This window comes from Microtus ochrogaster, linkage group LG3 (assembly GCF_000317375.1).
Source record: "Microtus ochrogaster isolate Prairie Vole_2 linkage group LG3, MicOch1.0, whole genome shotgun sequence".
NCBI classification, from domain to species: Eukaryota; Metazoa; Chordata; class Mammalia; order Rodentia; family Cricetidae; genus Microtus; species Microtus ochrogaster.
Genome location: NC_022029.1, coordinates 37,770,414 through 37,797,882, shown reverse-complemented (window position 1 = coordinate 37,797,882; position 27,469 = coordinate 37,770,414). Strand labels below are relative to the sequence as shown.

General features: G+C 44.4%; 1 protein-coding gene across 1 annotated transcript in view; it reads left to right on the top strand.

Moving 5' to 3' along the window:
- The first annotated feature begins 6,862 nt into the window (after positions 1-6,862).
- Positions 6,863-27,469, top strand: part of Vit (vitrin) — a 120,280-nt gene continuing 99,673 nt past the window's right edge. The window contains exon 1 of the mRNA XM_005360782.3: positions 6,863-7,076. The gene's annotated coding sequence lies outside the window, so the exon portion shown is untranslated. The remainder of the gene's footprint in view (positions 7,077-27,469) is intronic.

Genomic DNA, 27,469 nt, shown 5'->3' with positions numbered 1-27,469 from the left:
AGTTATCACAAGCATGTTCTCTAATTTGATCATCTGCCTATTGATTTCTCTATGGTGCATGTGCAGACTTCTTTTTCTTTCTGGAACACATTGCAGTTTCTAATGCTAATGTTGCTAAGCCTATTGCGCTTTTCTTTGTAGCCTCTTCTTGGCTTGTGTTGCAATTTCAGTCACGTCTCCTCTGGGGCTTTGCCCTCCAAACAGAAATCCTATTCATTGTACTCCGATGGGAATTCTGAGTCTCCACGGTGTCACTGCCGCCCTCTGGCCGCCTTCACCCAGACACAGATGTCACCTATTGTACACTTCTTCCCAAAGAGTAGCCTTTTTTTTTCCTTGTTAACATTAACACTGAAACATTATAAGAAATATGTTGATATGTGTGACTGGGCTGAGTGTGGGCTTCGTTGAACCCCTTCTATTGAGAGACCTGGGCCCTCTTTTGTGCCGTTTAAAAAGCACTTGGAGGCCCTCATTTGTGCAAGTGACAGGGGATTTGTTTACCTCCAGGCACATTCACACCCTCGCTCCCACAAGAATGCAGCTCCCATTGCTTCTCATCCATGTAGACTTACAAGCCAAGAAAGTGGGTACCATTAGAAAACCTTAGGATTTACCATGAACTTCATCTCCACCATAGCAGGAAATGCTGAGGAAAAGATAGAACTTCTGGAACCTCTGATCATCTCCAATAAAAAGGCACAGGAAATTGTAGTTAGCAATAATCATTTGCACAGCCTTCCTGATGAATGGGGTCCTTTCTTAGCCAACTTTATCCCATCTGACACTCAAAAGGGCAAATTATTTTTTCCTTCTGTAAATAATGAAGCTGAGCGTTCACGAGCCAAAAGTCATGAATACAGATCTCCTAAAACAAACCGAATGCTATTTCTTAGTTATTTTCTACTTCTCCTCCAATTTTCCATTCATGACATCATCTTTTTAATATATGTTTTCATATTGAAATAATTTCAGATTTATGTGGAAAAAAATCTTATAAACATAGTTCAGAGAAATTTTTGCTATTTCTCTGGCTCCCTCAAATATCACCATGTCCTGTGGCTGCAACATTATCAAACTGGAAAGTTACCCTTGGTGCACGACCATCTCTAATCCGTACACTTCATTTACATCTCACTGTTTTCTCGTTGCCGCTGTTCCTCATTTTTCTGCACTGGGGTTGAATTTAGCATTGTGTTGTGCTTAGAGGCCATAGTGCCTCCGTTTCTCTAATCAGTCCTAACCTTCCGTGACTTTGGTAGTTTCGAGAGGTATCCACCAGGAAATCTGAACATTTTTCGGCTATTTACTCAGAATTGAAACCATTTATCAATTTGGGGCAAGATTGGGGCAAGATGTGACCAAGAGAATGTGGTGTTCTCTGTGCCTCGGTTAGGTATGCACTGCCAACTGCTCTAATTACTCAGACTGTTAAGTGTTAAGTGTTAAGTGTTCCAGTTAGCAGGGTTCTCCCTGGCTTCTCTGCTACACAGGTCCTATTTTGACAGGGTCTCACTATGTATCCCTGGCTGTCCTCAAACTCACAGAAATCTGCCTGCCTCTTTTTCCCAAATATTAAAATTAAAGATGTGCATAACCCTTTAAAGAGTGAATTAAAGCAGTCTCATTTTGCGTTGTAAAAGAGTGGCACTAAAATTGTCAACAGAATGATAGGACAGAGAGGACAGAAGTAAAGAGGCCTGAGAGTCTCAGAAGGCCAGAAAGGAAAGTAAAAATAAGATGTAAATTGGACCAAAAAAAAAAATGACATCTTCAGACACAAATTTAGAGGGAAATCCTTGCATTTCTGTGACATAACATGCAATTCCAAAACAATGGTGAGGAAGTGAGGAACATAAAAGTGTCATCAATCTAACAGAGGACAGAAAATGCAAATCAGCAAAGACAGAAAGTTAACGAAAGATATACATGAGGTACATAAATAACCCCAACCGTGGCAGTGATCACAATAAATATAAATGGATCAAATTTTTTTTAAATGCAGAAACAACCTAGGAAAATTAAAAATCTAACTGAATGCTGTTGGTGAGATATATGATAAGCATAAGGACAAAGAAAGGTTAACAGTGAATGAATGGCATGCCAGTTGAATTACTGATCCCGATTCTTCCCTCCTCTCTTCAACATTCATTCACTCTTTTGCCAAAGTCTGTCCTCCCTCTCCCTCCTCCTCTGCCAGTGCTGGACTAGAACTCAGAACCTAGAACAAACTAGTTAAATTTTCAAACACCGAGCTGCGGCCCTAGCCTTTGCCATTTCCTCTTCATGGGCAACTAGTACAAGGCCCTTGACTTTGTCCTCATGATGGAATTTTAGCTGAAAGAATGGGTCAGACCCATCAGACCCGTTCTAAGAACCCTAACCTTCTTCGTATTGCCCTCTTATAGCATTATCATCGCTATGAGAAGATCTTCTCTGGTATATGCTGTCCCCATAGCAGAAGGGGTCACTATATAGCAGAGACTTTCCAGCTGGCCCAAGGCCTACAGAGAGAAACCACACCGCAGAGTAGAACACAGCCTATGTCAGCAGAGCTCCAGTTAACCACGCTCTGCGAACCCGTCTTTTATTTTCGATTTGACTGCTCACTGGGCATAATGGCAAGCCATAGGCCTATAATCTCCTGCTCCCCATTGTGAACCCTGGTTATGCACAAGGTGCTTTTGTGCTTGCAAGCCTGCCAGGTCAGCAGTGCCATGCATTGCTAGGATGCACAGGCAACTCTCCAATTCCTGTCGTCGGTCACTAACTAGGTCTTTTAACCTCTTTTATATGCTATGACAGTCACGGTGACTTATCTGGATTTATTTTTTTGTCTGTTTATCCTAGATTATTGTGAGTATTGTCCAGTATTTACAGTGGGTCCAACTCACTGGCTTCTGGGCAGCATTTGAGAATAGTAATCTTTTGACCTTCCTTTTTTTTTTTTTTTTTGCAGTTGGCTTTAATGACCTGAAGAAGAAGATGCATTCAAATGCCCAACCATCTCCTTTCCTTCACTGAATTTACCTTTTACTCACAATTAGTGGCTCGTGGTTAGTATGTAATTAATTTTTCCTTTGCCATGCTCTCACCCTCTTTCTTTTAGCTTTACATTGCTTGGCAAAATTCTCTGCCCATCTGTTCCCAAACCCACAAGTTGCCCTGTTCTTCACTTGGCTCCTGTTCTTGGAAAGGTAAATTCTTCTCATAATAACCTCTTTGCTTCTGACAACCGTGGAGATATAAATTTAACGAAGGCTAATTGGACTGGTGGATTTTCCACTTTCCTCGATGCCGCAAAGGTGTGTGCTCGGCGCTGCTCAGCAGCCTCTGGGACACGGAACTAGCATCTGATTCCAGTAGTGAGTTCCAGCTGCACAGGGAGAGCATCAGAGCTGTTACAGAAGAGTTCAAGGCAAATTGTATTTCTATGAAAAATTGATGTAGCATCAAACACGATAAAACCCGAGATATTTCAGTGCGTTTGTTTTATGAAGGCATTTCTTCGTAAAACTCTTGTGTTTTTTACCTGCACACATATCAGGAGTGTCGGAAAAGGCTGCCTCATTACATAGACTCTTAACTGCCAGCCTGCATTTTTCAAAGTCGCATAAAAGAACGGCTGTGCAGTGTGAAGATCGCCTCATATGCTATGGAGCAAAAACGGGAAAATGAGACAGTATTTTCAAGAACCATCAAGCTCACTGCTTATGACAATAATAAAAAGTTTCAACAGGGAACAGTCTAAGGAGAGATTGGAGTTTTTGTGCTGGGTACAAGATAAGTCTAGGACACCAAGCTTTAGCGTGTGTCAAGAGATTTGCGAAAGAGCATGTGCTTTCAAGCAACCAGGGGTGACTGACAAGCAGTACTTTCCTTGCGGAAACCGTACAGCCCAGTTTTACTCTCTGCCCCTTTTCTATCCATCCAGAAGAGCCTGCTGTAGCCCAGGCTGGCCTTGAACTCACTACATAGCTGAGATGTCCTTGAGTTTCTGGTCCTCCTACCTCCTCCCCCCATGCTGATGCTGGTGCTACAGACCTGCTCCACCACAGCCATTTCGGGCAGTGCTGAGCATGGACCCTGGGGCTTAACGCACACCAGACAGGCTCTCTACTGACTGAACTACACCCCCTCCAACCCCACAATTTTGTCCTCAATTATATATTTTACCCTATGCCAAGCAAGGAGCAACCCCAAGGCTCTTCACCAGGACCCTGTGATACTGTGGCTCTGAAAACTAAGTGAGAATTTCCTCATAGTCAGCGAGTTAGCTGATTTAGTTGTAAGCATTGCTGCTGTTGCAGATGTCCAGGAATGGGGAGTGGACTCCATTCCCAGCGCTGCCGGCTTACATGAGGCTCTAGACTTTTCTTGGATGATATTTATTCCACGGATCCTGATACTTCACCCTCCTCACTCTAAGTCACCATTTCTTTTTCCAATCATGCATTTAGCTCATGTTTGCTGTGTGCCTAGGATGCGTTGGATTCAAGAGCCAAGAATGCGTCTGTAGATAAAACAGATAAAGCCTCTTTCATTCCGGGTCTATATTTATCCTATATCCATCACAAACAAAACCAAGTGGAAATATGATTGAAGTCGATAAATACTGTAAGAGAAAAATAAATCAGAGGAGAGGAAATGGAAATGTTCAGAGTGGGTGGGGTGGCACTTTAAACAGGACAGCTAGGACTGGCCTCACTTAGCCCATATTTGCACAAGCCAGGAAGAAAATGAACGTGGGAGCCACAAAAAGTCCCGCAGGGAAGACTGTGGGGACGGAGGTGCAAGGCGAGCTCTAGGCCTTGTCCTGCGGTGTTCGTCTCTCACCCTGTGCATCTCACGCTTGCTTCCTGAGTTCTCCATGAGTTCCTGAGAGCACCGCACCATGCACCAGAGTGCATGGTGAGCAGTAGGGTGCATGTATTCAACCGTGTGCTTTTGGATTTCTGTCCAGAGTAGCCACCTTGACCTGCCATCAGCAGCATGACAAGGCCACATGTCTGCCATGAAGGCTAGATTTCTATTTTTTTTTGGTCAATATTATTAAAATCAAATAACGTTTCATTACTCTTTAAAGGAATTACTCCCTTTTGCTATTTTTAATTCAGTAAAGCTATATTACATAAATTTTGTTATTACAAAATTTTTGTCATTTTCGGTCACAATTTGGTAACACCATTCACATCTGGAACACTGGGTAACCATCGCTTCTATTTCTTAAAATTCTCTCAATCCACACATAATGATTTTTCAATTTCCTTTATCTCTGAGAAGCTCTCCACATATTTTCTCACACATTTAGGTTTTACTTGTCCTTTATTCACCATAAGGATTTAAATTTAAAAGTAGTGAAAAGGGCAGTTGTAAGCATGAAAACAGTCTCATTGACTGAGAGGAAGGAAGCCTTAAATAATAAATACGAGATCTTGTCCCACTACGTGAATGACCTTGGGGAAACTGCTCACACTTTCTGAGGCTGAGGTCCCTTATCTGTAAACTGAAGCTGACATTACTGGCCCTTAAAGTCTTCTAAATATCAAAAACATGTTACATGCTATATACGTCTTTACACTGCTAAGTACCAAGGAACGTGTTACGTGCAAATGATAAGCATCACTCCCAGGGAAAAGTGCCATAGAATCTGCACTCTAGCTTTTTATTAGCTCCATTCAGTCATGCTTCAGATGAAGCCACCCGATCAGGAGCAGCAGGACCGCCCACCTTCCGAAGGGAAGCATCTCCTGCTATCCTGCTGCCACCAGCATTTGTTGAGAGAAGAAACAAGATTGAAAAATAATTTCAGGGCACAAATGGGAAGGAAAAAAGGAAGTCTAGTTGGCATGACAGCCGGAGTCGTGAGAAGAGAGTGCCCCCACCCAGTGCCAGCAGATGAGGACAGGGGCATGCCAGGAATGGGAGGAAGTCCACTTCTCCAGCTGTGCGAGTGCATCCTCCCCAGCAGGAGGAGGAATGGTTCTTTGCTGCCCTCTGCCCAGCTGGAGAAAAGGATGTCACACCACACTGCTAGACAGTGCAGCCTTGGACACTGCCGGGTGGCTCTTACTTTACTTTTTGGTTGGATTATTTTTTTTAAAATGCTTATGTATGTTTTGGCTCCAAATCCCTTTAGCTCAGTTGATGTCACTAATGTCCAAATAACTAAACTGGGCAGTTTCCCTCAATGATATGAGATATTCAAGAGATTGGTCCAAGAAGAGGGTTTTGGTCTTTTGGGGGGGGGTGGTTTTTGTTTTGGTTTGGTTTTATGTTCTGTGAAACATGAGTCGGAGTTCCCGCTATTATTATCGTGTGTCCTGTCACCAGCAGCCTACACTGCAATTATTTCACAGAGCTCGCCCTAAGCAGCAAAGATGGAAACAAAGCAAAGCAAACAGTAGCTTCCACAGCAAGGAAAAATGTGTGTTCTCTATGCAAAAGGGAGAGGCCAGTAGAATAAGCTTGGCGGTGGTTGCAGTTTTCTGTCTTCAAACAACTCAGTTCAGCTACATTCATTAGTGCTGAGAGAAAGAGAGAGAGAGAGAGAGAGAGAGAGAGAGAGAGAGAGAGAGAGAGGAGAAAAAAAACAACTGCTCCACTTGAATAGTTTTAAAAACATGTATTTTAAAAAGAAATAAAAATTCCTATCTAACTCCTCCACTTCTGCGTCTCCGAATATCTAATTGTAGAATTCGCTTACTGGATGTGTGCTTTGGGTAAGAAAAGACTATTTAGAAATCCTTCGCTCAAAACAGCAAGTGGGAGTGGAAATTTGAAAGAGGACCGCCTAATTCAGCACTAAACCCAGTATGAGAGGCGTGTGTGTGTGTGTGTGTGTGTGTGTGTGTGTGTGTGTGTGTGACAAAATGTGCCTCCCAAAGGGCTGAGAGGTAGATGGGAATGTTTGCTTTGCTCGTCTAAGAAGAGAAAGGTTCCTGGACCTCCTCTTGCTTCTTCTTTAGAATAATTTGGATGGGATTTGTGATGCAGAAAATCTTAAGGAAAAAAGAATAACCCTTCTTTGTGGTGGAAAGCTTAGGGGAAAAAAGTCACTGCTTTCTTCAAACAAGGTATGTCCGGTGAGGGCTAAAGCTGTACATGTACATATGGCTGCTTTCCATTCGTTGTTATAAAAACGTTACAAAGTACTTTTCATTGATAAACAAGCATAAATGCCGAAACCAGCCAGTAAATTTCAATTTAAAGAGGATTGTAATAGAAGTAGCTACTAGTTAGCTGTAATCACCATATTGTGCGTGTTATAAATAAACAATGCTAAGGTATTAATGTTAGAACAAGGTTTTTGCTGTGTCACTAAAGCAACTTAATTATGATTAAAGTAAGTTAAAAATGTGATATTTGTGTGGAAACTTTATGTGACTTACTTCTTTCTCTCCTTCTTTAAAACTCAGCTTGTTTCCCATAAGGAACATAGTAACACTAGAGCAGCTTCTTAAAATCTGAAAAGCCTTGTGAGGAGTGGGCACAGGGTTGTGAAGAGAGAGCCGACTCTCCATTGAGGCAGGTCTTCGGGAATGTAGCTAGATGAGCAATCTCTAACTGTTTACAATAGCAGGGTTTGCCTAGGCTGAATGCTTCACTTATTGATAAGCCTGAGAAGGGGTTGGCATTGTTAGCCTTGCATTGTTCTGCTTTGCCTAAGAAGAAAGGATGTGCAATCTCTTTTAAGTACGATTGTGTGGAACCAGTACAAACATGAAATAAAACGCCCAAAGCACAGGTTAAACAGGGGGATCCGACTGAACAATTAGACAGGAACCTTTGCTCTAAGCAAGCCCCAAAGCAAGGGTGGAATTCAAGATTTTTCTTGGAGTTTATTATAAAAACAAAACCAGGCATTCTTGGCCACGGTGGTTGTTTAGGGGCAAAAAAAAAATGTGTTTCTGCTAAATTTACACATTACGTTGTGTTTCAATAAATTTGGACGTTTTGGTGGTAAAGTTATGAGGCTGTTTTTCCCTGGTCCCTTGAAGGATGGAATGCCCTGAAGCAAAGAAGGATCAAACACTGTTTGTTTGGGTTGTTTTTTCTTTGCTGAATGGGTGTGTGTGTGTGTGTGTGTGTGTGTGTGTGTGCCCACTAGTAAAAGGTTGCGAGGGTTCTTCTTTTACTTATTAAATTAAAATATCTTCTTTTATCAAAAACAACCATTAGACTAGGACTTTTTAAGATTACAAGGAATGCGTTTCTATTGCCATATGCTAACTTACCAGGCTCAACTTCATTTAAATATACCTGCTACCTCCCTTGCAACGGGAAAGGCTGAAAAGGAAATACCTCAGGAACGCTGAGAACTCCTGCTCTGCATCTCTGCTGAAATCGCGTTTGTGGCTGTCCTTCAGCAGATCTAATTATCTTCCCAGCAAGTTACCAATCGCAGGGAGAATAGGTTCTTTCAGGGAAACTACAGCGGATGGCTTGAATAGTGCCACAAGAACAGTTAAGGCTTGTGCTGTTCTCCACTGTAGTTCCTATAAGACACATGGAACACAGGAAAGCTGTGTGGTCTGACCCACTGTGCCAAGCCAGGAGTCTTGAATAACCCTAGCAGCCCTGCCTGAGCACTGTGCTCCCTCGAGAAAGACGTGGTACACTGCTTGACTTTTGTTCCCCTTTTGAAAAATAGAAAGGGCAGTGCAAGCATCTCCTCCTTCCCAGGGCCAGCATGAGGCTTAGTATTATTGATTGGCAGCTACAACAGGGGTTTGAAGATGAGTGTTTTCTATAGGATGATATTTTTTTTTATACAGTCAGAGAAAAATTCTAGATATCCTCCAGGAACATACTCTTGGTGTGTACCCACATAGCATCTCCTCCCCAAACCATCCCCCAAAGTGAGCCCGGTGTTAGAGCAGTGAGTGCTGGGCAGAACACAGTGTTCTGTTGATAGGGGTTTCTGTCCCACCAGGTCCTGCAGTCCTTCAATCACAAAGAAACACACAGAGGTCTACATTAATTATGAACTGTTGGCCTATTCACTCAGGCTTTTTATTAACTCTTATAACTTACATTAACCCATAATTCTTGTCTGTGTTAGCCATGTAGCTTGGTACCTTTTATCAGAAAGGCATTCTCATCTTGTTTTCCTTGCATCTGGGTGATGACTGCAGACTGAGCCTTTCCTCTTCCCACAATTCTCCTGTTCTGGTCGCCCCACCTATACTTCCTGCCTGGCTACTAGCCAATCAGCATTTTATTAAACCAATACAAGTGACAAATCTTTACAGGGTACAAGACCCACAGCAGAGGTCTGCTAGTAAAAGGTCATCTAATGACCCTGGAGACCTAACAAATAGATGCCTTCATTTCCTCATATGAACTATAACACAGAAAAGGGAGATAAGATGGTCTGTTTCACTGTGCAGACTCCATACACATTAAAATAAGTGTTAAAACAGACTTACAGAAACTGTATTTGAAATATTTGTATTTAAATGACTAAGTAGAAATTGTGTGTGTGCTCTATCAACTTGACCCAAACTAGAGTTAATTGGGAGGAAGAAACTTCAGTTGGGAAAATACCCCCCACCAGATTAGTTTATGAGCAAACCTGTGGGGTATTTTCTTGGTTGACAATTGAAGTGGGAGGACCAAGCCCACTGTGGTGGGGCCACTGCAGGCACTTGGTGCTGGGTGGTGTAAGGGAGCAGGCTGCTCAAACTATGAGGAGCAAGGCAGTAAGAGGCATTCCTTCATGGCCTTTGCTTCAGCTCCTGCCTGACCTCCTTAAGTGATAGAGTGTGACTTGAATTATCCGTTTTCTCCGCACTTTGTTTTGGTCATGGTATTTTATCATAGCAATAGGAACCTTACTAAGACAATAACATATGAAAATGAAATTCAACTGTTCTTCACAAGATAATTAAAGGAAGTGTGTGTGTGTTTGTGTGTGTGTCTGTGTGTCTGTGGTGTGTGTGTGTGTGTGTCTGTGTTTATCCACAGTATACTTAGGACAGGACGGTCCAAGTCGTAAACTTGTGAGTCCAGTTTTTTTTCCCATTCGTTGGCATATACGCGTGACTATTTGCATGTCTTCGTGTAAAGATAATGTTAGATGTCAGAGTTTAAAGACGCTGTGAGAGACTAAGGCTGAGGCCAAATGCCCTGCAATGCTAAGGGGCGCTATGGAGACTATCCAGTCAACAGGCTCTGACCCTTCAAACTTTGATAAGCTGTGGGTCCCAGTGTTCTCATCTGTGAATTAATCTGTACCTCATACAACTGTGGCAAGGAGCCCTCAATCAGAGCCTGAAGTACCCAATGTCACCCTGTCGGCACCCAAATGTTAGCAAGTATTTTCATTGAAGTGATGACTTAAGCAAGAAACCAGAGCTTCAATGGAGCCAGTCATTTGTGACTGTCTTCGAACTCTTAAACATTAACTCTTTGGGCAGGATTAGCAAATGACTTGAGGGTTTCTGTGCTGTTCTCGTAGGTCTTAGAAGTCAGTTGCCACTCAGAGGGTCTGAACTTGTCCCTCGCTCAGCTAAGGATAAGCCAAAGAGGCAATTTTGGTGACTGAGAAAGCTCTCTGTCTCTGCTTCAAGATGTGGTTTTTTTTGTGTGTGCGTGTGTGCGTGTGTGTGTGTGTGTGTGTGTGTGTGTGTGTGTGTGTGTGTGGTGGCCTGAAGACAGGGAAATTCTTGCTCCTCCAAACACCAGGAAGACAGGAGAGGGAGAAGCTACACAAGGAAAATGCTGCTTGATAGAGGTATAGGAAGTACTTGGCAATAGCACACTTACAGAAAATGCATCAAGAGAGGAATCAGACAATCACAATAGACACCAGAAATCACTTTTTGTTTGTACTCGTTGTTAGATAGTAAAATCTTCATTAAACACCACACACACACACACACACACACACACACACACACACACGCACGTCAGCCTGAAATCACCCAGGTGAGCTCCTATTTTGCAGACCACACGTAGAAAAGCTGAAGGAAAGAAAATCTCCCACGGCAGCATGTCCATGGTCACATGTTCACCACGGAGCAAGGGCTATTTCTGTTTTGTTTATTGTGTTTTCCATGGTTACCTCATCCATAACACAAACAGTTGTGGATACGGGCCGTAGAATTTGTTATTAATCAGTGAGGAGCTTTTTCGTAAGTCTTCCCGAGGTCCTTAGGGATGAGTAGAAACGTTTGGGTTTCCTGGAATGTTTCCAAAACAGGCACCATACGATGCTTGATGGAACCATCCATAAAAATTACGTCACATGGCAACCTGGAAATGGCAAGGTTCCACACAGAGCAGATGTGACGAGGTCAAAATCCACAGCTAAGCGTCAGGGGACAAAGGGGGACTCAAGCGAGGGGTGTCCAAACCCTGTCCTGAGTCAAGCCTGCAGCGGGAAATGAGCAACACAGAGATGCTGATGTGCTTTGGACTCCCCTTGAGGAAGTTTTTATAGCCATATTTTGTTCTGGTCTTAGAATTTATATAAAATTAAAATTAGCGCCATTTCTAGTTTATATTTTTTTTCATTCGAGGTTTTTTCCAATTCTTCTTGAGGATTGTCAGGAGTTGTTTCTTGATCATTTGACTCGTCAGGTAACACAACCTTCTAGAAAACTTTTAAGAGAATCAGTGGAGGGGTTTTACAAACCCCAACAGAAGATAAAAGGAGGAAAAATACGGAATTGCTTCCTTTCTAGGCATTCCAGTCAATTGGCGGTATTATAACAAAACACTGTAGACTGATAGCAAACATCAATTTCCCACAGTTCTGGAGAATAAAAAAAAAAGCCATGATCAAAGTGCTCAAAGGCTGGAGTATGATACAGACATGACTTTGGGGGTTATAAGCAGCCATCTTTTCTTGAGTCACCCAATGGCAGAGAGTGGAATTTTCTCTTGAGTCTGATGCCATTCATGATGGCTCCCTTTCATGATTTACTTCCTATCACACTGAGTGCTGGTATTTCCAACTGTGAGTTTTGGAAGACACGTATATCCAGAGCCTCGTGCTGGGACCCTCCAAGTACTTAGTCAAATGGCAGCCATGAGTCCTTCTTCTCCATCTTAGTCCATTGTGGCTGCTGTAAGAAATGCCGCAGACGGAGTGGCCTATAAAGAGAACATTTAATTTGAGTTCTGGAGGCTGAAATGTCCAAGATTGAGGCTCCTATGGAGTCCATGTTTGGTGAGAGCCAACTTTCTGCTTCGTACACAGCATGCTCTCACCATGTGGGCACACAGAGGAGGGCAAAGGAAGAGCTGGATGCCGCATTCCGTCATTCACCACTTCATTCTCTTGAGACAGGGTCTCTCGCTGACAATGGAATGAGGCTAGCAGGAAGCAAGCCCCAGGGACGTTCTTGTCTCCACCTCCCACAGCACTGAAGTAATAGACATGTGTGGACCACACCCAATATTTTCCATAGGTGTTAGGGATTTGAACTTGTGTCCTCATGCTTACCTGGCTATACGCTTGCCGCCAGTGTCATCATCCCAGCCCCTGGTGCCTCTTCTGATGACGGTTTTCCACCTATTCATAAGGTCTCTAGTCGTCCTCAAAGGCCCCAACTCCCCAAAACTATTGCCTTTGGGGCTGGGATTGTATGTGAGCTTTGAGAGATGCTAACATTCAGATCACACCAGTTTCCTTCACCAAAAATACACAAGAATCAAGTCATAACTTGCTCCAGGAAGCATCCTATTGAGAGATTCAACTGCATGCCCTGTTGGGTTCTAAACTAATATCTAAGTGGCCATATTTTGTAGATGTGGTAATAGTGACAATGGCAGTGTGGACAGAACAACCACTCATCACCCAATGAGAACACTCAGAAGGCAAAGGCAGCCTGATCTCTGAGTCCGAGGCCAGCCTGGTCTACAGAGGCAGTTCCAGGACAGCCAGAATTGTTGCACAGAAAAACCCTGTCTGGAAAAGCAAAAACCATATAAACAAACAAGTAAAAAAACAATGACAGCAAATACCCAATGGTATTAACAGCCTTTCGTCCATTAACTCATGTAACCCTTACAATAAGCAGACAAGTGTTGATGCCATCTCCTTACACAGATAAAAAAACGAAGATTGAGAAGTCCTTAAAGTTTGAAGTCCTAGATAATAAGATCTCCGGCTCAAATCCAGAACACCTAATGCCAGGCTCGCATTCTCAACACACGAGGTCTGGTTTGTTGTGGTTACTGTTTAAATTACTTTCAGAACAGTCTTTGCTATCCCGAACACCTAAATTTCAAGCCACACTTCGAGCACGGCTGTCCATGTTGCAGTTGAGTCCTCTCCATAATAATAAAGAAAGGGGAAAGAGAATGGCAGGAAGAGATTGGTGTGTTGGGTTGTGAGTGTTCTTGAACAATCTTCTGATTTAAGAATCACTTTCCAGGTCCCGGGGTGGAGACATGGAAGCCTTCTGCATAGCCTGTGTCTCCAAAAGATTTCCTTTATCTTCACTGCGGTGAAGTTAGCAGTTTGTTATAGAAGGAAGAAATCACTGCTCCTTAGAGCACATACTAAAAAAAAAAACAACCACTCTTTACATTGGCAAAACTTCAGGAATGATAGCTCAGATTCTTTCTGTTGGTTGGAAGAAAGCTAAAGTTTCATGCAGCTATGCAACAGAACTTGGTGGGAAATCACCATTCAGGCTGTCACAAGAAGAAACCCTGGTTCCTCCTCCTCCTTCTTCTCAGTTTTTGAAAGGGTGAGTTCTATTCCTTGAGGAAGTATGTACAGCTTCCAGGAGATCAGGGTTCTTTGTGTCCCAGACAGAGAAAACACGCTTAAGACATAAAGGTGCAAGGTTGTTCCAGACAGAGAAAACACGCTTAAGACATAAAGGTGCAAGCTGGCTTGCCCAGACCAGCCCTGCTTGTGTAATACTCTAAGGAAATGTGTATTAGAATAGGAACAAGCCACTCAGGAAGGCCAAGATAACAATGTTTGACAACAGCAATCACTATTATTTACTGGGCCGCCTCCAGTGTGCACCCCCAGTTCTCAGAACTGGGGAAGAAGAGTGAACAAAGGAGCTTCCATTTTTTAGGAACTGCCAATGTTGGGGCATGAACTAGAAAGAGTGTGTGTGTGTGTGTGTGTGTGTGTGTGTGTGTGTGTGTTGCATAAAACACAAGCAAGGAGGTTGGGGGATGTAGGAGCAGTGAAATGGGAAATGATTTTCATTGCACACCTATTCATGAGCATAATGGGAAGTGCCATAAAATCTCTGGGGAGAGCATTTCAAACTGCCAGATGGGTATAAGAGTCATGGCAGCATGACTGAGTGGGTCTTGGGTGGGTCCTGAATGGGTCCTGAGTGGGATCAAGTTTGGTAGGCCAGGGTGGTATTTGGAGCTGAGTGAGGACAGGAGAAATCGCGGATACATTGTAAATAAGCAGAGAGAAGGTGTCTTCCTAGTACCTTCAACATTCCATGGACACCCCCACACTGTGAACTCATGCTTAGAATAGCTCTTGCCTCTGCTCTGAATAAAATCTGATTGGGTCCTTAATATTTCAAGCTGTGCCCCAGAGGTTATCAGTCACCTTGGTCAAGTTTTAACTTAATCATGTGAGGTGCATGGGCATGTTTACAGTACTCGGCAGCACTGAAAAATAGCATTGCAAGTGTATACGCTACACCCCACATCCATGTGGGCGCTAACCAAATTCTCACTTTCGCTGTGTTATGCTTACTCTTTTCCCATTGGCCACTAATAGCCATTTACAGTTGCTAGGCTGGTACTGTTACAGGCTGGTGTCCAGATTCCCCAAGCTATGAAGGATTTAACAACTGTTTTAGGTCCCAAAAGACAGCTATGGGTTTTTTAAAGATGCCCTTATTTTACTGGGGATCTCTTACCTTGGTAGGTGCTCTGGCTTGGGGTTTGCAGTTTCCCCTCAGTCCCTGAAAGGCTGGCGTTTTGTGTGCGGTTTCTTCTGCCTTCCATGTTCCTGGTTCCGTAGCATCCAGTGACCCGCCCACCCCAAGAAGACTGTCTCACAGAGGGAGTCTGTTTGCTTGACTTTAATTTTGTTTTTGTTTGTTTGTCGGCTTGGTGGGCTGGTTTTTTGACACAGTGTCTTACTATGTCGTTTTAACTGGTCTGGAACTTGCTGTGTAGACCAAGCTGGTCATAGGCTGGCGATGGTCCTTCTGCTTCTGCCTCCTGAATGCTGGGATTGTGGGCATGTGCCAGGTGCCATGATGTCCAGCTATACAGGAAGTCTTGGTGGTTGCGCATTCTTCCCTTTGTTGATAGACAAGTCGATCATAAGTCAAAATCCAGTCCGTTGTGTCCCGAGTCTGAAGGACAACTACTTCCCAGTGATTCTCTGGGAGACTAAGCTGGGTTTCCAAAGAGGTGCAGAAACTGGAACCCAAGCTTGTTCCCTCCTCCACTGTACCCACAGTCTGGGCCATGCCTCCTCCACTGTACCCACAGTCTGGGCCATGCCAAAGGACAGGGAAGCCAAGAGAAGCACTTAGAGACTGGAGGCAAGAATTTCTGTAGGAAACTGTTTTGGCATTTTGCTCCCCTCCAGCCCCTTCCAGACACATGAAGGGAGCATTCAGTTCCTCCCTCGCACCCCACTTCAGGCAACAGTCTGAGGAGACCACCTTGGGACATGAGAAGAGTCAGATGCCGTCACGGAACCCTGAGTCCGAGAGTTCCGCATTTTGACATCCCATCATCGTCAACTACGATATACTCAAGTATCTTTTTATGTGGGGGTAACAAGTCTTTTGGATTTAAAAATGATGCCTGTGTGTCATTTTAGCCCTTGTGAGGAAGAGAACATGAGTTCAGACCCCAGTATGATTCTTTCTAATTATGACAAGTTTTATTGTTCAGCGCGTATGCTTTGCAGCCTGAAATTTCACTATTGTCAAGCAAGTATTTTAAATGTGTCCGACACATGAGTCGTGTGAAAGGGAAGTGGGGATCTTGTCGTGAGTCATGGGACATGAGCCTCTGAAGGCCTGCAGGGTTTGGGCTCTGACATTCAAGTTCTGGGATAGTCACACAATCCTCAATAACCTTGAACAATTTAATCACATTCTCTACATTTCAATTCTCTGAAAAGCAAACGAGTATTTTCTTCAGAATATTGCCATGAGAAGTAAGACCCAGTGAGTGTGGCGTATAGCACCGAGTGAGCTCTGGAAGGACAGTTGTTACTGGGTATTCTTAAGCTTCTAGAACTCTCTGTGAAAAACCAGCCCCAGTGTCACAGGCCTATAGTTCTAGACAGTCAAGGAGGCTGATGCAGGAGGAACAGTTCAGCCCAGAGCTTGAGGCTGGCCTGGGCAACATAGTAAGACATTATCAATCTGTGGGTCACAGTCCCTTTGGGAGTTGAATGATGCTTTTTACAGGGTTTGCATATCAGATATCCTGCATATCAGGTATTTACATTATTATTCACAGCAATAGCAAAATTACAGTTATGAAGTAGCAACAAAAGTAATTTTATGGTTGGGGATCAGCACAACACGAAGAACCGTATTAAAGGTCACAGCATTAGGAAAAGTGAGAGCTACTCCCCTATCTCAATAAAAAAAAATAATAAAATAAACAAATGAATAAATAAATCATTCCTTGAAGAGGAATAAAGGGACAAAACTCATGTGACATAACAAAAATTATAAGGAGAGGCACGTGGGTGAGGATAAGAGCTCTTTAAGGGCTAAGAACAGTCTGGTAAGAGGCTGGGTGGGTTCCCTTAGAGAATTTAGTATCTTGCTTCTCAACGAGCTCTTTCTGTTGGTCCCTGGCAATTTCCAGAGTTTAATCCTCCACAGCCCTTAATTGTTCAGCCACAGTCACTCCTCCACACCCTCCAGTTTCCACAAGCCTCTCCTCAATGGGATTCAAGAATGTGCCTTGACTCTGCTCCGGGAGAGCCGAAGCCCTGTCATCTGAGACGAACCCATTCTTTACATAGAGGCAGTCGGGAAAACATGGGTCACAAAAACACACCCTCCTGTTCCCACCTCAGCTGGAAGGCCGACTCAGAACTGGACATGTTTTTCTGCGCCTCAGAACTAGGGCCACATGAGAAAGCACAAAGTGTTCACGCCAGTGAAGGCTCTGGGGATCCCAGTTGAATCAAAACAGATACTCAGCGCTCAATTCACAGTAGATAGCCCTTGGCAGTCACTAACCGCAATGGTCCAGGAGAGAATTCACAAATAGGAGGCAGCGCTAATGTGGTGTCAAACGCATTAGGTAAAGCCATCTCTGATGGGAGAAGTTCATGTTTAAGAGCTGCATGTGATTCTTTCTAAGCCTTTCTTGGTTTCCGGGGTAACCACGACGTACCCTCTTGGCCCACCTCATTTTAGAGGGTCTTGTTTCCTTCCCCAGATTTTGAATGGCTCTTGGGAGGAGTTCTGTAGAGCTCATTGGTGCGTGCCTGCACACCAGCGTATCTTCCCCCCACCGGCAATGTGAGACCTCAACTACCACTTCAGGAATGTAATTGCTATTTGCATTTCCCCTAGAAGTCACTGTTGGTGGGAGCCTTTGTGGATGTGGTAAGCATTGCCATATGGCAGATTCTTAACGAGGTACAAAATGATCGTTTCAAACACATACCAAAAAAGGCTTTCCCTTTTGGGGTTTCTGAAATGTAAAAAACCGCCACATAGATGAGTGGCAAAGACATGTACGTGTCTGTCACTGAAACATACATGAGCTGTTTAATCCAAACCGATGACCATGGATGGGTACCTCTGCAGTGGGATTTTCTCAGTGATCAAGATTGATCCGCAGACTGAGGAGATGGCCCAGTGGTTAAAAGCTCCTACTATTCTTCCAGAAGACTTGAGTCCAATTCCTAGTCCCTGAGTCAAACAGCTCATAACCGCCTGGGACTCCAGATTCTAAAGACATCAGAGGACAGACACCTCCCTTCAGGTGCCACCCCCATACTCACAATTTCTTTTGAAAACCAGCCTTTAAGAAAAGACTGCATCCATAAGGAGTTCCCACCTTATCCATCCATGTATATGTGAGATTTAAGGGGAATCCCCGAGTGGTAATATCAGCTCACGCAACATTTTCATAAACATCAAGAGAAACTGCCAGTTACAGAGATTAGACAATCCTGACTCTTTATTTGTGGGAGGCTGGCTTGGTCATTGGGGGGTGTTTTAGCTACTTGACTAGCTGCATCCATGAGGTGCCAAAAACAGGGGTGTTTCCACTTAGCCCAATTGTAGCAAGCAAAGGTCTTCAAAGTTGTAAAAGCCCCTTGCTGGTGAAGTCCTATCATGATCTAGGGAAACTCCACGGCAATGTAGCAGTGATTTGGGGTCATCCATTTCCAGAGCTCATTGTGTCCCTTCACCGTGCATCTTTCCAGACCCTGGCTTCAGGGTTCCACACAGCCTCTCTAGGAAGCCTCTGCTCTAAGGCCAACAGAGAATTGTGTGCATCCTTCTCATCTGAAGCCTTTTTATTCCACTAGCCATCACTTCAGGGAAAAGAGACCTAACTAAAAAATAAACACGAGGGAAGGTTTTAATTCAAGCCAGAAACAGAAACTAACTCAAAACTGGCTGGAGCAAAAGTGTCTAGAAGTATGTATGTCATGCCCGAGAGCTGAGTCCAGCTGGATCTCTCTCTGATGGAAATGGGACCTGGGAAGTGGCCAGAAATGAAGGCGCTGCTCAATGCCTCCCTGCCCCCTGCCCGAGGCTGTGCCCACTGTCACCTCTCTCATCTAGTCTTGTTTTGTCATTTTTTATGTAGGGCCTCACGAGGTCTGCAGTTCAGCAATCCCGCATATGAAGGCTCTCAATGTCTCAATGCTTGGGGCCCAGGGATATTTCCAAGGGTCTAAGGTGTCTTTTCTTGCTAGATTATAGGCGTTGACCAGCTGAGTCACTGAAACTCAAGGGAATGTTCTTGGTGACTGTGTTTGAGCTGTTGACATCCTTGATCTTACCAGACTGAAGCTATAGATGTCACTGGACTTTGAAAGTGAACAGCACACCAATAAGAATGGAAATTTAGCTGGGTGGTGGTGCACACCGGGAGGCAGAGGCAGGCGGATCTCTGTGAGTTTGAGGCCAGCCTGCCCTACAAAGCAAGTTCCAGTACAGTCAGTGATATACAGAGAAACCTTGTCTCAGAAAAAAAGAAGAGTTGAAATTTCCCCTCATAATAATTAGCAAATAAGTTATGGCATAGTTTGAATTGTACAGTAGTGGCTATTTGAGAAGTTTGATATAATTAATACCATGTGTACTAAACTGGGGAGTTGGCCTTCTCAGTAAAGTGATGTGCAAGCATGAAGGAAGACCTCCATCCCAGCCCCAGAACCCACTTTTGAAGCTGAACATAGTGGTACACTCCTGTAATCCCAGCACTGAGCAGTCAGAAACATGAGAATCCATGAGGTCACTGGCCACCCAGACTACCCTACGCAATGAGGTCTATCTAGGCCATGTCTCAGAAAACAAGGAGGAAGGACAGTGACTGGAAGATGACATCTGAGGTTGTCTTCTGGTCTCTACATGCCCACACATACACACGCACCCCAACACATACATAGATACAATCACCACAACAAGATGAAGACCTTGCTGTGTGACATGTGACACTGGACACGTGAGCTCCACTGCTCTGATTTCTAAACATTTTAGTGCCCATTTTGCCTCTTGAAGGAATTTTTTGTGGGTCCCAGAAAGAAACACTACATGGCTTATTGAGAAAACACTCTGGACTCTGGGGTATGACAGGCGGTGTTAGTCTTCTCTAATTAAAGTCACGGACAAGAATAAAGACTGATAATTACAGAGATAGAAATAATCCCTCAGTTGTAACTGAATTGAACAGGAGATTTATTATCTCATATAACAGATGACCCAGAGTTGGGCCCGGGGGACAGACGGTGCTGGCACACGCCGTTAATCCCAGCACTCTGAAGGCAGAGGCAGACAGATCTCTGTGAGTTCAGGGCCAACCTGCTCTACAAGAGCCAATTCCAGACAGAGAAATCCTGTCTAAAAAAATAATCAAGCAAAATAAAAACAAAACAAAAGATAGAGTTGGGCACAGGCTCCAAGCTTCCAGTCTATTTCTCTGCAATACCTGAGGATGCCCAGAAATACCCAAGGCTGCCCAATATCTTCTTATGCTAACTTTTCCAGAAGTGTGGATTTTCTCATGGTCACAAAATGACTGCCAGTAGACCTGGAACCTTCTGCCACCTTCTTCATTTCCAATGAGAGAGGCAACTATTATTCCCAAAACGTAAGATTAAACTGTTTCATTTCTGCCCATTTTTCAGGATATAACCCACCTAAAGTAGTAATTACTACAGCGTGAGTATTCCTTAGCTGAAACTCCTGGGACCAGAGCCATTTGAATCTGGGACTTTGTTCTGAAGTTTTGAATTCATTTATATCCTCGAGCTATCCCGAGGATAGGACCCAAGTCCAAACTCAACACTCACATGTTTTGTCCCCATCTTGCGCACATAGCCTGAGGGTCATTTTACACCATTTTAAAAGTACATGTGTACATGCAATGAAGTTATGCAACATGGGATCTTCCAGCCCTTCAAATCGGAAGACTCTGGTAGCCTCCTCACGAGGCCTGTTGGTATAAAGCTGCGGTGACTACAGCCATGGAGACCAAGCCCCCAGATCTATAATCTGTGCAAAGGCCACTGTCCACATCGAGGCCACCTCCACCTTTCAAGGGACCCTCTGAATGCCAACCTCCTTTTCCTCTCTTCTGATCATCTCACAATCATCAGTGACGAGTGGCTAAGGATTTCCAGGCAGGCAGAAGACTGCAGATGTGACCTCGCTCCACACAGAGACCTCCGTCCCCTGGGAACTGCAGCATCGTGGAAGTAACATTCAAACTCTCCATAGCTGTTAAATGTTTCCAGATGGATTCTGGCTCCCTCCACTTCATGGACCGAGCATGGTCGGGTGCTCCTCCACACCACCTCTAGATCAGACCGACGCCACCATTATATCACCTCAATATGTCCAATGGGGCAGATTTTTTTCCAAGTGGGTGGCTCAAGAAGACCTCCAAAGGGCTTATTAAAAATGATGAATACAAAAAAAAAATCATTCTTAAGCCTTCCATGTCTCCCTGTTGCCTACAGGTATAATCTCGCATTCTTTAGGCATGACATTCAAGTCTTATGCAGTCCCTTCCTCCCTCTGTAATAACCTCATTCCTCTTCCATGCCTGGCTGAGTCGCTCCCTGAAGTTCAGCTAAGTTGTTCAAGCCTCTTCCAGTCCCCACACGCGAGCCATGTGCCATCCACTCAATCTTTCCTTGCTGGTAGCTCTGAGAGTAGATAGGCTCACTGCCCGGTGGAATCCGTGTGAGTGCCTTCGAACAGTATGATTCCAGCTTAGACCAACTGAGTCAGAATGCAGAGGTGGTCGGGGGCGTATAGGAGAAAGAGCAGGCATGACCTAGTGGCCAGCCTTCTTGGCATACTGAGCGTCTAAGTTAGAAGTGTGGCCCACCGTGCTCCTGAAGTGGGAACGCTGAATTCTGAAGTATCCTGAGAAGGGGGTAGCTGGCCAGCAGAGAAGTCTTCCCTCTCCTTCCGTGTGCTTTCCACAGAAAGCCCCTGGCGGTGCGAGCCCTCACTATCCAGTCCGAGCCAGGCTTCCACTGTACAAGTGGTTACTCACACGCAATAAAGCAGAGGCTGTTCCCTGGAACCGTCTCCAGAGTGGTTTCTCTCTGCGCCCTTTACTGACCCACGGGCACCACTGTCTCCTTTGGAGACTCCAGGTAATGGCAGTACAGAAGGCAGGGCCTTTGATCTGGAAGTTTAGCTCCTCTTCCTGTCAGCCTTGTCACCTTGGGCAAAGTCATTGACCCCTGTGTGCTTCCAGAGCCTTCCCAGTTCATTGTAAAGAGGAAAGAGTTAAAGCATCATCCACACTTAGCATGTGCTCCCATAAACGTTAGCTATGACTAAGCACATGTCAGTCTCCCTCTGGAAGGCTCCCAGCAACTTGATACAGGAACATGCATTTTGTCTCTCCCTGCTTGGCACACAGAGCACACAGAGATTTTCCTTTTTCTATTGTTCTTTTGTCTTTCTTTCCTTTGAATCATGAACAGAAGTATGAATGAAGATAGGTTTTGACTTTAGGAAATCAGGACGATTTTTATAAAGGACCATGGGCTGAAGCCTGGATGATGGCTAGGTTTGTGGGGGGCCGGTGAAGGTGGTGAGGTGTTCCAGGAAGACCATATGAGTGAGCCATGGTGCTAACGTACACAGACCAATATCGGAAATCCACAGGTGCTGGAGGCAGAGGATAGAGTTCTGAAAGAGAATTTCAGTTTGATGGTGTTGCAGGGTCACCCGGATCACATCTTCAGAGTCTCTCGTGACTCCCCAAGGAATTCAGGCTTTCTCTTTAGAGACTGAGTGGGCTGCACAGAGTCTGGCAGGTGACTGTGCTTGCAGACCCGTGCTTCAGAAAGCTGCTCCTTCCTAATTGGAGGGCACGGGAAAGCAGGTCAGAGGTTGTGGCTGTCCTTGTCAGAGGTTGGACATCATGGGAAGTGGGTAACTCCTCCCCAGAGGTCACATCTTATGACAGCCTGTGGCTTCAGCTTGGTCTCTAGTTATTGTGGAACTATTTAATCTGCTAGTGAAAATGTTGGTGATATGGGTACATGTAACACACACACACACACACACACACACACACACACACACACACACGTGATGATAAATGCTCTCTCCCAAACTGGAGGAGCTGATCATTGTTTTATCTTTATTTGCCTTACTAATTTCTGGGTTCGTCAGTTTCTGCACCCAGGGAAACCTTGAACAAGGAGATTATGATACATTCTGCACGGGCCACGTGAGCTGTTTTCTTTCTAGGTGTCCTTTTGGTCTCCTTCCACCTTACTGAACAATATCCTTCTCTGACCTCTTTGACTTAAGTAGCTTACCCTCTTACCTGTGAGCATCAAGCACACTAGCAAATAGATCTCAGGAAAAGTCAATTTGGCTTTTGTTTTTAAGTCTCAATAAAATACATTTTGTGCACACCAAGGAATAAACAATACGCAGAAACAAGAGCCATAAAACTGGGGCTGACTTTAGTATGTGACCTTAAAGAACTGTCCGGCCCATGGTAGACCTCAGACTCCTTCTCTCTAAAGTGGGATATACTAGGTCAGCCCCCACTTGCTAACCAAGGTCACTGTGTAAGAACAAACCTTAGACATTTTCTCAGCAAACGCAGATTGGGACCCTCATTGACAACTCCCTCCAGGACTTAGGAAACAAATGATCAAGAGGGGCAAAGGGAGGGGACGGAGATGGAGTTCAGTTCGTAAAGTGTTTGTCCAATGCACAAAACCCTGGTTTCGATCCTCAGTACCACAGAAACCTGTTGCGGTGGCAAAGGATTCAAGGCCACTCTCAGCTACTAGTGGGTTGGATTTGATAGGAAAGGAAGAGGAGAAGGAGAGAGAGGAAGATGAAAGCAGCATAGGGAACTCCCATTTTACAAACACACGGGAAGTGTTTTTTAAGGACTGCAAAGAAAATATAAGGTATGACTAGTTAACCTTAACTGTCAACTTGACAAAGCCTTGAAAAGAAAATCTCAGAGGTATTGCCCAGTTCAGGTTGGCCTATAGGCGTGTCTGCGGGAGACTGTTTTGATCGTTAAAAACATAGAGGAGCCCAGCCCACTATGGGCAGCACCATTCCCTGGGCAGGCGGTTCTGGGCTGTATGCAACCCAGAAAGCAACATTCCTCTTTGGTTTCCGCCTCAGTTCCTGCCCTGACTTCCCATGATGATGGATTCTGACCTGTAAGCTGAGATCAATTCGTTGTTCCCTAAGCTGTTTTGGGTCAGAGTGTTTTCTCACAGCCAGAGAGATGAAATTAGAACAAGGTGCTAGAATTGTTTATTACAGATTACGCCTTTTCTAGCTGCAGGCACTGATATCTAATTGAGTTGGCTGTGCTAATCTACTCACACTAGTGCATATTTTTCTTTCACAACCCAGGCTTTATCTCCCTCAGCAGAACTCCACAGATTGGGGAACTTTTAAATTATAGCTCACAGCACAATTCATAATTTATGCACAAGTAGCGTTCTTTTGGAAGCTCTCTCTCAATTTTTGTCCACACTCCTGAGAGCACAGGAGGAGTTCAGGTTCCCAGGTTGCTGAATACCCTCCCCGTGACTTCATGATACTACTGGCCCCCTTCCCTTCTGCAGAACCTGAGCGGGCTTCAGTCCTGGACTCTGGGGTACCAGAGAGAGAAAGGCTTTAATGCTTTTCCTCTCATTTAAAAAACCACATTTACATTTAAGAGTGTGGAAAAAAAAAACCAGGCCAATCAAGGAAGGAAGGCACAGGGGTGAGGAAGAATTGTCAACACACTCTCCAGAAGACCAGAGTTTCTGGTTGGTTCTATTGCTCAGGAGTCATATTTGGGTAATGTCGTCATCAGGATTAGAGACGTCGTTTCTTGGATCTGGTTGGTGGCTATCCATGCAACCCCACATGTGAAGGTCATGTATGTCCTTCATGACTTCTGCAGCTGTAGGACATGGCTGGGAGCGTTCCTCTCTGCTTTCCAGTTTCCCCCTTGTGTTTGTGTGTAGACTACCATGGAAAATGTATGGTTTACTGGGTTTGGTGTATATCCGGATTGTCTTCCCTTTTTTGTGTTTCTTTGTTTTCTTTTCTAGGAAAAGGAAACAGCCCTTGGTACCCACATATTTATATAACATGTATTTGCTGAGCATCTATAAACTCAAATAAAAAGTCTCATCCTCATGGAGTTAGCATTCTGTTGAAGGAACCCAACACTGGACAAATAAAATGAGTAAATTATAGAGTATGTCAAAAACGATAAGTAACCAGGAAAAAAATATAGCAAGGTAAGAATAGGGCTTAGCAGTGGATAGAAAGGGAGAGCATGACTTTAAATAGGACAGTTGCATAATGTCCCTTAAAAAGGCAACATTCAAACAAAGATTTGGCAGGAAGATTGCTTATGTTGGGGAAGAGCAAACAATTAGTGGGACAGTAAATGCACACGTGAGACCATGAGGTGAAAATCATGTTCTAGCAACAGTCAAGAGCCCAGTGTGCCCTGAAATGATTAAGTGAGGGGAAGAATAATGGGAAATTAGGGGGAAAATGAGATCAGGAGGAAGAAAAGTGGTAACATCCAGTAGGACCTTGAGCCTCCTGAGAAGAGTTTGGCTTTTCTTCTTAGGATGGTTGGGAGCAGGTCTGAGCAGAGGGATGCCACAGACCAATCTGGGTCAACAAGGGTGATGCCAGTTAACCTGCCGAGAAGGCTAACTAAAGTAATCTAGATGGACTAGGGTGTGGCCGAGACCAGGTGCACTGGTGGAGACAATATGGGCTGATTCTGGATGTAGTATGAATGTCAAGCCAGGGGTCCTAGCAGATGGAGATGTGGAGTGTGAGAGAGCGAAGGATGAGTCTACAACACTGAGCTGTAACGGTCGTGCTGGCCATAGGCAGCCAGGTGGGACACTTCGCATCCTGCACCTGTCTCATAAGAACGCCCACTATTGCCGGGCGGTGGTGGCGCACACCTTTAATCCCAGCACTCGGGAGGCAGAGGCAGGCGGATCTCTGTGAGTTCGAGGCCAGCCTGGTCTACAAGAGCTAGTTCCAGGATAGGAACCAAAAGCTACGGAGAAACCCTGTCTCGAAAAATCAAAAAAAAAAAAAAAAAAAGAAAAAGAAAAAAAGAACACCCGCTATTTACGGCTGAACCCATGGCTACTGATCAGCAGTGTCTCACATTAGTAAAAATTACTTACTGCACTAGTTCTAAAATATACTACAGCCATTTCAGAATCCAGTTAGCAAGCAGATTGTATGTCTTACTCTGAAATTAAAAACCCTTGCTCTACTGTTACCTGGTGGTCAGCTACATCCCTTGGGAAACCTGGTTCATCACAATTGTTGCTCAGAATGAAGAAAGGGAAGCCGGAGTGTGAGGCCGTCATTCTTTGTAGCTAACACAATTGTTTAGAGCAATTCCTTCACACATCAAACCGTTTTAAATCCATTGGTATTTGTATTGACATTTCATTCATAACTGAGAAGCACTTTGTGCTAACCCTTCACAGATCCATATCTAAATATCGAATATAAGCACAGACATTTTCCACCTAGGAACATCACTCTTGTGGCTTAAAAATGAGATTCTGTGAGCATCCATATCATAGAAACTGGCACACTATGCAACTCAGGGTCTTTTCCTTCCCAGTAAGCAGATTTACCAGCAAACTCCTGGGCCACAGCAGAGTATAGAGAGATGAATGCCAACTTCAGGCAGCCTTGTTGCATGGGGGATGCTGCTTGCCCAGAGAGAAGGAGTGTTTTGTTACCAGTGATACTGTTCAAACTTTTTAGGTGATAATGCTAAGAAAATGCAGGCCAATTTTATGTCTGGGTTCTCCGCCATGTTCTTTTCTATTGAATGAACTGAAGGCAGATGCCTCCCTCCTACTCCTCTGTGCTCCACTCTCATCCTCTCATGGCCCTGCGGACATAATTTGGAACTTCTTAAGTTTTTGTTTCTTGATCTATTCAATGACGACCTTCAAACTCATCATGCTGACTTGTCATAAGGATTCAAAACCAAATGAAGTATTGAATAAGTGCAGAGAATCGTAGTATTGGTGAACTTTCAAGGTCTCCTTACATCTTTAAGAGAACGGAGGTGTAGTCGGAGGTGTAGTCTTGATAGAGAACAACCTTCTCATGCCCGCTGTGCTTTCCAGCTCCTAGAACTCTGTTTATGCTGATCCCTACATTGGATGTCCCTTTTCCCTATTTTTGTTTTGAAACTGTTCATTCCAGTCAGGTGGCCCAGCTGCTCCCAGAACTATGAAGCTTTTCCTTATTCTCACAGATGACATAATCCCCTTCCTTTCTCCCATCCAGGCACTAAACAGGACAGACCCTGCTTAGCTTCCTAGATCAGATGAGATTGGGCACATTAAGGGCAGTATACTTGTAGACTCTCCTTTCTTCCTTTAATGTGCCTGTTCCTAGGCCCAGACCAAGTGGACTAAAACTCAACATTTTAACAAGATAACAAAGGGACTCATGTGTGCTGTGAAGAGCAGCCCTGCTAAACAACTGCCTTTTAAACTTGGTTGCATCAGAGGAGTTTTAAAGCTTTCCTCCCAGAAAGTAGATTTACCAACAAACTCCCAGGCCACAAAAGAGTAGCACATCTGTGCAGCTCCACCTGTGCAGCTCCACCTGTGCAGCTCCACCTGTGCAGCTCCATCTGTGCACCTCCACCTGTGCAGCTCCGTCTGTGCAGCTCCACCTGTGCAGCTCCGTCTATGCAGCTCCACCTGTGCAGTTCCACCTGTGCAGCTCCATCTATGCAGCTCCACCTGTGCAGTTCCACCTGTGCAGCTCCA